Here is a 10,829-nt window from a genome sequence, read left to right on the forward strand (position 1 = left end):
GGAGACTCTCCTTCAGATATACTGGACCAAGGCCGTTTAGGGCTTTAAAGGTCAGCACCAACACTTTGAATTGTTCTCAGAAACATACTGGGAGCCAGTGTAGGTCTTTCAAGACCGGTGTTATGTGGTCTCGGAGGCCGCTCCCAGTCACCAGTCTAGCTGCCACATTCTGGATTAGTTGTGATTTCCGGGTCACCTTCAAAGGTTGCCCCACATAGAGCGCATTGCAGTAGTCCAAACGAGAGATAACTAGAGCATGCACCACTCTGGCGAGACACAACCATTTCCGAAGATGGAATCGATCTTGGTAAGAAATGATGATAGACATTGACAGTTGATTATGCCAAACTCCACCTCCCATAGCATAGGCTGGTCTCCAAGATTGATCTCTGACTGGTGGGCCTCAGTAACTTTCAGGCTTCTCAAGTGGGCCTTGTGGATATAAAGTATGAAAACTGCTGTTTTGGATTTCCCACACATGAATGTGCAAAATGTTTGTGCATGTTCCCATTCAACTTGTCTTAACTCCAAAAAACATATTGTAATCGCCAGTCTGAGGTTGATAGGATCCGAGGTTGTCCGTCGCCTCAAATGCTCAGCTGATCTGTGAAGCTTTCAAATGAAAGGTGAGAAAGAATCCATCCTCTCTCCACACACACACACACACACACACACACACACACACACACACCTTTAAAATTTGCATCATGGAACCTCAAACATCCAGTGTCATTGCTAAATGGATTCCAGAACGTTGCGACTGGATGAGGAAGCTATTTTTGTCATCATTCATACCTGAGAGAACAGAAATAGACCTTGACGGGCAGTTATCAAATGTGAGGAGACAACGTTTTACCTGCCTGAAGAACCCCTTTCAGAAGGGAGCAAATCGGGTTAAGAACATCATTCCTCTCCTGTTTTTCAATCACACCTGCTGAATACGAGATTCCATTTGTTCCACGTGGGTTTAGAAATGCCAGTTTCACAAGCTGCATAGTAAGCAGCTTTTTTTTGTTATTATTATTATCCTTGAGTGACCTTGCAAACACGTACGAGAACAATACTGATTCGACTTACACGTGGCTGAGAAATGCCTCCGTTTGCTCGCAGTTAAGGTTGCCAAACTGACAAACAGTATACAGTGGTACCTCAGGTTACATGCGCTTCAGGTTACATACGCTTCAGGTTACAGACTCCGCTAACCCAGAAATAGTACCTCGGGTTAAGAACTTTGCTTCAGGATGAGAACAGAAATCGTGCTCCAGCGGCCTGGCGGCAGCAGGAGGCCCCATTAGCTAAAGTGGTGCTTCAGGTTAAGAACAGTTCCAGGTTAAGAACGGACCTCCGGAACCAATTAAGTACTTAACTCGAGGTATACCACTGTATAGGCACAATAAGAACCTTATGCTCTTGGCCCGTTGCAAATAAAATAGATCACCTGAGCCCCTTTTACTGTTGGTACACATGTATGAATTAATTGTGACAGTGCACATGTGAACACTAAGGCATGACAGCAGGACAAAGAACTGAATTTGGGATATTGGGGGCAGGGGGAGTGCATACTGAATTTGAGAGTAGGCACAAGAGTAGACCTGGCTTCTTTGACCACAGCCCCATGGTAAAATTGGAGCATATGATCAGCTTTTAACTCTGGCCTGGATCGTCCTGTAAGTCAGGGTTTCCCAAACTTGAGTTTCCAGCTGTTTTTGGACTACAACTCCCATCATCCATAGCTAGCAGGACCAGAGGTTAGTGAGGATGGTGGGAATTGTAGTTCAAAAGCAGCTGGAGACCCAAGTTTGGGAAACCCTGTCTAAGTTGTTGTTTAAAAATGCAAAGCACATTTCATTTTCTTCTGAAATGTTAACTACTCAGTTGACTGGGGTGATCTTTTTTAACCTAAAAATTTGAAATTTAATCCATAACACATATGTAAATGCCTTCTCTTTTGACAGTGCTGCTATGCATCTTTGTGCTTGTTTCTTTTCACATTGCTGGAATTGGTGGTCAGCAAAATCTCCTTATTTCCTTTACCTTTCTTACTGAACAACTTTCATAGAATCATAGAATCATAGAGTTGGAAGAGACCACAAGGGCCATCGAGTCCATCATGAAGACGCAGTTTGGATGGCTTTAGAGAATCTATATCTATCAATGGTTCCTAGTCATCAGGACTGTAAAAAAAAAAAAAAAAAAGGTAAAGGACCCCTGGTCAGTTAAGTCCAGCCAGAGCGAACAGAAACGCTGATTACCTTCCTGCCATAGTGGTACCTATTTATCTACTTGCACTGGCATGCTCTCAAACTGCTAGGTGGGCAGGAGCAACGGGAGCTCACTCCGTCACATGGATTTGAGCTGGGACAGAGCAACGGGAGCTCACTCCGTCACATGGATTCGAACCACTGACCTTCCGATTGGCAAGCCACCCGCATTCCTTCATCGTGACTGTATGAATAATAATAATTGTAATAATTTATTATTTATACCCCATTCATCTGGCTGGGTTTTCTCTGCTCAGTCACTCTGGCTGGCTCCCAACAGAATATCATCATCAACAACAATAATGTGATAAAACATCAAACATAAAAAACTTCCCTAAACAAGGCTGCCTTCAGATGTCTTCTAAAAGTCAGATAGTTGTTTATTTCCTTGACATCTGATGGGGGGAGTGTTCCACAGGGTGGGCACCACTACCGAGAAGGCCCTCCACCTGGTTCCCTCGCTTCTCACAGTGAGGGAACTGCCAGAAGGCCATTGGAGCTGGACCTCAGTGTCAGGGCTGTACGATGGGGGTGGAGACGCTCCTTCAGGTATACTGGGCCAAAGTGTCTCCAGAGGCACCATGCTATTGGAGAGCAACACCTGGAGAGGACTGTAGGTCCTGCTTGTGAGCATCTCAGAGGCTTCTGGTTAGAGAAACCAATGTAGTACTGATTTTGTTGGACTTCAGCTCTCATCAGTCCCAGCCAGCATGGCCATGATAGGGCACGATAGGAGTTGTAGTCTGAAAGACACCAAGTTGGTCACCCCTGGGTTAGATGCTGTAGGAAGCTGCATGCTGGTCTAGTTGAACCATCGGTCAAGTATGGCTCTTCCAATGTCTATTGCAAGTCTGTGACCCTGCAGGGCTTTTGTTATATTCACATCCCTATCACTCATGTTATCAAATAATAGGGCCTAGCCAAACTGTCCTAAACATTAATAGATTGGATTACCTATATAATCACTGCAATTACCTATGCTTCCACTCAGACCGTGTGCAATCTTTTCGTTCCGATATCACTTAGGGATAGAAATCTTATTTTCATAGAACGACTAGCATTTTATCCCCAGAGATGCAATATATTCCTCCGAGAAGCGGCAAGAAAATGACCGAAAAGTGAATTTTTAAACGAGCTACGTTTTGTATCACAAGATGAGCGCATTTGAAAAGCTTTCCCTTTCTCCTTCCTGCTAATGACCTGGCTTTACACGCTTGAGGCACATTAGGAACCGGAGGTCGGAGGAGATGAGTTTGATAGAAGTGTGCAGGATTGCAGAAATGGAGTTCGCCTGCTCAAAATTGAAGCTTCTCGTAGCAAGCAATTTGATGAGTGCTTTTGTATAAGCAACCAAGCTTAACTGAAAAACCTTTCCCCCTTTTTTTTAATATGAAGAGCCTAGCTCCACGAGGGGAAGAAATCGAACCTTTCTGTAGCCACCGACTTTGTTAAATGATTGGTTTGCATCAAGTTGCCCCGCATAGCTGCCAACGTTTCCCTTTTTTTAAGGGAAATTCCCTTATTCCGAATAGGATTCCTCGCAAGAAAAGGGAAAAGTTGACAGCTATGTTGACCTGTGAAAGGGCCCCAGCCCTTGACTCAGTGTCCCAGACACACACATACACCAACTGTATTGAAAATAAAATATTTGGTACTCTGCAGTTGATGTCTGTTTGTTTTTTAAAAAGTTTGCTCAATATAGATTGTGGAGAGACAGGGGAAAGGGTGCAGCAGTGAAATCAACAGACCAGAAGAGAAACCCTCTGGAAGCAGAGCAGCTGAGTTGGTGAATCTGTCCTTTTGCACACTGCTAGCATTGACTACTTGGGTTGGGACATGTGCCTTGCCAGCTTGGTCTATGCTATCAGCATGAATGAGCATTACAGCTCCGTGAGCAGTCTGAGTGAGTTCCAGATTCCGCTGGTGTTTGCATCTGACCTTCGGCTGCCAAGTCAAGCTAACGGCAGCAGCTTCAAACAATAGGAAGGTTAGCCCTCGGCGATTCCTGCTTAGCCGAAAGATTAGGGAGCTGTTCTCTTGCACTTCAGGCATGCCTTCACGGAAGCTTCCTGTATTCTGGCTTCGGAAAGGCAGCTTGCAATCGATCAGGTCTCCAGGAATGGCAGACAGGACCACGCAGAATGGAGGATGCTAAGTTGCAGGGCATAGCGTTAATCCCACATCATGCACTGGCCTGACAACTGTTTCTGCAAGCTTCAGAGGATGTGGGGAGAAGCACTCTGCTTGAAAAGATGGAATGAATCAAGACATATCTTGTAAGCAAGAGCTGTGGGGTCATGGCTTTGATGCAGGAATATTGGAGAATGGGCATCTGCTAAATAAAATCCAGAAACGTAGACACACTTTTCTCTTTTTCTTTTTTGCTGCAATGCTTACCTGGGAGTAAGTCCCACTGAGTTCAATAGGATCAACTTCTGAGTTGGCATTAATTGGATTGCAGGGTGAAGCCACATTCACAACATACATTTAAAGCACTATGATCACTCTTTAAACAGTTTTCGCTTTCCCCTCGCATAATAATTCTGCAAATGCAATTTGTTAAGGGTGCTGGGAGTTGTTAGGAAGCCAGTGCTTTTTTTCTAAAAAGAAAGTTTAGGGGTACTCTAATTTTCCTACTCATATTGAAATTGAAATATTGAAATTCAATTGAAATTGATACTGAAATACTGTCCCTGAATGAGGCCAAACTTAGATTCACAAAATGTTTAGGGGTATGTGTACCCCCGCATCGTCCCCGCCCCCCGAAAAAAGCACTGGAGACCCCTATTTGTTTCACAGAATTACAGTTCCCAGTTCCTTGATTGTCAAACCACTCTGGGAATGACATCTCCCAGAATTCTTTGGGTGAAGAAGCCATGACGGTTTGAAGTGGCATCAGGGTCCTGTGAATGTATGGTGTGAATGTGGCCCAAGAACCCAACATCTTAAAGACAGTTGGCAGGCTGTGTGTATGTGCTAATGCATGCATGCAGCTACACATAGGAATGAACTACGCCACCCATCAATGCAAGCTTTATGTGCTTGAAATGCAAGATATAGGTGTGTGTTGAATTCACATTACTTTGTAGAGTCAGATATATTGCAAATGGGCAGAAGACCTCGTCAGAGTTGCTATGACCCGCTTCCAAGTGATAATGAATTAGCTAAACAAGATGAACAATGAGCATCACATGAGGGACAACTGAACCAGTCACAGCTTCCATTCAGCCCGAGTCTAATGGTGTCAAATTCAAAATATGAATTCCAGCTCAGCAGCTTTTTGTTGGATATTCTTCTTCTCTATCCACTTACTACAGAATGTTCCTTTGCTGCTTTCTGAACTGAGCTCCGGCAAGTTCCCCCTGAAAAAAACGTCCCACTTCAATCTCTATACAGCATCCGGCAACTGAAGATAATATTTTGTGCATCTGACAAAGCGGGTTGGCCTACGAAGCTTATGTTACAATAAACGTCTTAGTCTTCAAGGCGCCACACACTTACCGAAGGTAAGGTTCATGATGTTCTCCAGGCCCTTTGAACAAAAGACGTTATATGTCTCCCAGTTTGTTGACATCTCACCTTGTCCCATTTTTCATCAAAGGTGACGACCAAATATCTTGGCAGAAGTGCTTAGCAACAGCCTTAAATCCACCTGGTAAGTGAACATTTGAAAAAGCGTATGTCCTGTGGCCCACTTCGAATGCTACATTTGTGGTGCATTAAAGGTAAAGGGACCATTAGGTCCAGTTGTGGCCAACTCTGGGGTTGTGGCGCTCATCTTGCTTTATTGGCCGAGGGAGCCGGTGTACAGCTTTCCGGGTCATATGGCCAGCATGACTAAGCCGCTTCTGGTGAAACAGAGCAGTGCACAGAAATGCCGTTTACCTTCCCACCGGAACGGTACCTATTTATCTACTTGCACTTTGAGGTGCTTTCGAACTGCTAGGTTGGCAGGAGCTGGGACTGAGCAACGGGAGCTCACCCTGTCGAGGGGATTCGAACCGCCGACCTTCTGATCAGCAAGTCCTAGGCTCTGTGGTTAAACCCACAGCGCCACCCATGTCCCATGTATACACATACATACCAGTTAAAAAGAAACATTCTCTGTGTGAGGCACATCCAACAGGAGTTGCTGCATGTGTCTTGGCACATGTAGAATACACAAGACAAGACCTTCTAGCTATTCATCCAAACTACAGGCGGCGACCATTTTAGGCATGTCCAAATTATGTGTGATTGCCGATGTGTGGGTCCTTTTGGACCCGGAAGAGGGAATAATGGGGGCAGAATGGTAATGGAGGGGTGTAACAAAGCATAATGGGGCAGGGCTCACTTATGCCAGGAATGGAACCCGCACGCAAAATGGCCATCACCGGTAACATGCCATTGTGCAATTCCAGCTACATTCCATCAACACTGGGGACAGAACATGACTCAGTGGCAGAGCGTATTCTTTGCCATGCTCTCAACACCTGCGATCTTCAGCTGAAAAGAATCAAGGACTGACTGTTGGGAAAGGCCTGAACCTCGAACCACAGTTCAAGAAGGACACTGACAAACTGGAATGTGTCCAGAGGAGGGCAACCAAAATGGTCAAAGGCCTGGAAACGATGACTTATGAGGAACGGCTAAGGGAGCTGGGCATGTTTAGCCTGGAGAAGAGGAGGTTAAGGGGTGATATGATAGCCATGTTCAAATATATAAAAGGATGTCACATAGAGGAGGGAGAAAGGTTGTTTTCTGCTGCTCCAGAGAAGCGGACATGGAGCAGTGGATTCCACCTAAACATTAGGAAGAACTTCCTGACAGTAAGAGCTGTTCGACAGTGGAATTTGCTGCCAAGGAGTGTGGTGGAGTCTCCTTTTTTGGAGGTCTTTAAGCAGAGGCTTGACAACCATATGTCAGGAGTGCTCTGATGGTGTTTCCTGCTTGGCAGGGGGTTGGACTCGATGGCCCTTGTGGTCTCTTCCAACTCTATGATTCTATGATTCTATGAACCATGTCGGAGCCCTGATAGTCAAAAAAAACTAGAGCTAGAATGAACAAATGGTACGACTGGGGAAAAGGCAACTTTGTATGTTCTAAACATCGCATACATCTGAATTAACCAAGGTCTTAAGTGAGGCTAATTGAGTTTAGAGGACCTCCTTGAAGTGGAATGAAAGTGTGATCTTTCGCAAGAGCAGGCATTTCCCTCCCACCTTGAACCTGAGTAGGTTTAGAAGAATTTAAGTATGGGATTTATATAAAATATACTTCTGTAAAACTAATCAACTTTTGCTTCAAATTGCAATTACATAACAGCATGAAAATAATAATTCTCGAAATGAAACCTTTTGAAGACATACAGGAGAAACATGATTAGTCTATAAGTAGAATTTAATCCATCCTTTGACACCAGCTATATATTTCAAGCTTCATAATTACATGAACAGGTGAGTAATGTGTTCTGGCGTCTTCTCACTTTGAGAAAAATATGTCAAAGATTGAAATGCTCTTATATGAATCACTTAATTTATTCTCACCGTGATATGTTTTTATCCATATGTGTGTGTGTGTGGAAAAACTTAACCATTAAATCTTTACTGTGGCTATAAAATTCCTTGTATTAAAAAAGAGAGGAGGGGAGCTTCTGCATGTTCTATCGGTGTTTACGAGCTTGTCAGCTTTTTATTACGAGTGAAAGCTTTTTAAGATATCATCCATGCATTCTGAAGACATTCTGTGTGTCTGTGCATCTTCTGAAGAACAGTCAGAAGAACACGAGGAAGCCAACTTGATCGGACGAATGGTTCATTTAGTTCCACAGTCCGTTTCTCACACTGGCCAACTAGCTTCCTTCTGGGAGGCTTACAAGTAGAACATCAAGGGGAAGAGGTCCATAGTTTGCATTGGATGCAGAAGATCCTAGGGTCGGTTCTCCACGTAGGGCTGGGAAAGACCCCCTTCTGAAACCCTGGAGAGCTACTATTAATCAGTGTGGACTGGGGAAGAAATACTCTGGCCTTATGGACCTAATTAGACTTGCCAAATGGCCTTCCCAATTGGCTCATGAGTCCACTTCAGCTGAGTCATGACCATCTACCCCACACCAAACATCCATCATATATGTTGATGTTGACAAGCTGGAATGTGTACAGAAGAGGGCAACCAAGATGAAGGAAAGGTTATGAGGAAAGGTTGGAGGAGCTGGGTATGTTTAGCCTGGAAAAGAAGAGATATGATCGCCATCTTCAAATATCTCAAGGGCTGTCACATGGAAGAGGGAGCAAGCTTGTTTTCTCCTGCTTTGCAGGGTAGGACTCAAACCAATGGCTTCAGGTTACAAGAAGGAGATTCCAACTAAACACCAGGAAGAACTTTCTGACAGGAAGAGTTGCTCGACAGTGGAATGATCTCCCTTGGGAGGTTGTGGACTCTCCTTCCTTGGAGGTTTTTAAGCAGAGAATGGATGACCATCCTTTTTTATAGCCTTCATAATTAGAGGTCATCACCACTCTTTGTGCAAATACCTTACATATTGTGTGGTATAATATTTTCTTTAGCCTGCCTGAATCTATGTCCTAGGACCCTCATACCTACAGGACCACCTCTCCTGGTATGTCCCACGGAGGACCTTATGGTCCTCAAATAAAAACATATTGGAGATCCTGGGCCACAGGGAGGTTAGGCTGGCCTCAACCAGAGCCAGGGCTTTTTCAGCCGTACGTATAATAATAATAATAATAATAATAATAATAATAATAATAATAATTTATTACGGCCGTAGGCCCATACAGATAAAAACAAGACATAAATAACAGCCTGTGCACGTGGGAAAAAACAGCCGCTAAAACACTACTATAACAATAAAATACTATAAAATGGAATGGCATACTACGCCTTAATTAGCTTGTGGTGCTCCTTGGCAACGCTTTTGGGTAAGGACAGCGACCAGGAACCTAGCCACTTTCAGGGTCGTATGGGTATCCTTATCCTGCAAGATTTGGGCAAGGTGGAATTTTGGTGGGGTACCCTCTAGTTTCTGTATGATTGATCCCAACAAATTTGCCCGTGGCACCTTGAATAAGGGGCAAGTGAACATAATGTGCTGAAGCGACTCCGTCGTCTCCTTATCACATTCGCACATGGCGGAGGCTTGGCCCTTTGAGAATCTATGTCTCAGGACATTGGAGGGAAAAATGTTAAACCTCGCTTTGGTGAAGGCCAGCCTATGGGCAACAGTCGAAAGGGAGGAGAGGTATGATGGAACGCAGTAAGTTAAAGTGAAAGTGATGTACGTACCTGTAGATCCTCACCCTGTATGGAGCTAGAGCCTTGCTCAGCCTCACAGGCAAAAAAACAGGCAGGAGCAGAGGCATTGACTTGTGCCTAAGATCTGAGGGGGGGCCAGCGCACACATGTGACATCATGTCCACAACATGCATGCAATGTTGCATCATCAGGAGGAGGCCAAGCATGGACCCTAGCACAGAGCAATTTTAATGACTGGCAGCTCTTCCTCACTCACGTTCAGGAAGAACTGACAACTGAAGCCTTGCTGCACTCAGCTCCATGATAGCTTCCTCCGCTCCCTCCTCCTCCTCCTTCTTCGGCGATCACTTGTAGTTGAGTAAGATTGTCTTCCATGAACACGGTCTTAACAATGAGTCCATAAGTGATTGTGGAGGCCAATTCTGGATCCACACGTCCTTCCACAGTGGGGACATAGGTTTCTGGACAGGAACTAATCACGGTGAGGGTTTGCAAAGCATGCCTTCCAGATTAAATATGTTTCCAGTGAATCCTGAATACAGTGGTACCTCGGGTTAAGTACTTAATTCGTTCCGGAAGTCCGTTCTTAACCTGAAACTGTTCTTAACCTGAAGCACCACTCTAGCTAATGGGGCCTCCTGCTTCTGCCACGCTGCCATAACACGATTTCTGTTCTCATCCTGAAGCAAAGTTCTTAACCTGAAGCACTATTTCTGGGTTAGCGGCGTCTGTAACCTGAAGTGTATGGAACCTGAGGTACCACTGTATTTTTCATTAGTATAAACGTTTCTAGTATGTAGTTATAGCACGTTTCTCCCTTTCGTCTTGAGTTCAAATGTCTTCAAAGTCCATGACACCTTTGGTGAAGGCTGTTCTCCAATTGGAGCACTCGCAGGCCAGTGTTTCCCAGATGTCAGTGTTTATACTACATTATTTTATTTTAATTTTACTTTATGCCTTGAGAAGGTCTTTTAACCTCTTTTGTTGACCACGACCATTACGCTTTCCATTTTTAAGTTCAGAATGGAGTAGTTGCTTTGGAAGCTGATAATCAGGCATCTGCATAACATGACCAGTCCAATAAAGTTGATGTTGAAGAATCATTGCTTCGACACTGGTAATCTTTGCTTCTTCCACTATACTGGCATTAGTTTGCCTATCTTCCCAAGTGATGCGTAAAAAAATTTGGAGACACCATTGACAGAATCTTTTGAGGAGTTGGAGGTTGGTAGTGCAATAGCTTTGTAAACAAGCATTTTGGTTTCTGCACTTTAATCGGACCCCTTCCCACAGATATAGGGAGGGCTGGAGACA

General features: G+C 44.4%; 1 long non-coding RNA gene across 1 annotated transcript; it reads left to right on the top strand.

The window, feature by feature from the left end:
* The first annotated feature begins 403 nt into the window (after window positions 1-403).
* LOC308596063 lies at window positions 404-4,620 on the top strand. The gene is made up of 2 exons (XR_014012294.1): window positions 404-893; window positions 3,950-4,620. It is a non-coding gene; the product is annotated as an uncharacterized lncRNA (long non-coding RNA).
* The last annotated feature ends 6,209 nt before the right edge of the window (window positions 4,621-10,829 follow it).

Source organism: Podarcis bocagei (genome assembly GCF_964188305.1).
Source record: "Podarcis bocagei genome assembly, chromosome: 10".
NCBI lineage: Eukaryota > Metazoa > Chordata > Lepidosauria > Squamata > Lacertidae > Podarcis > Podarcis bocagei.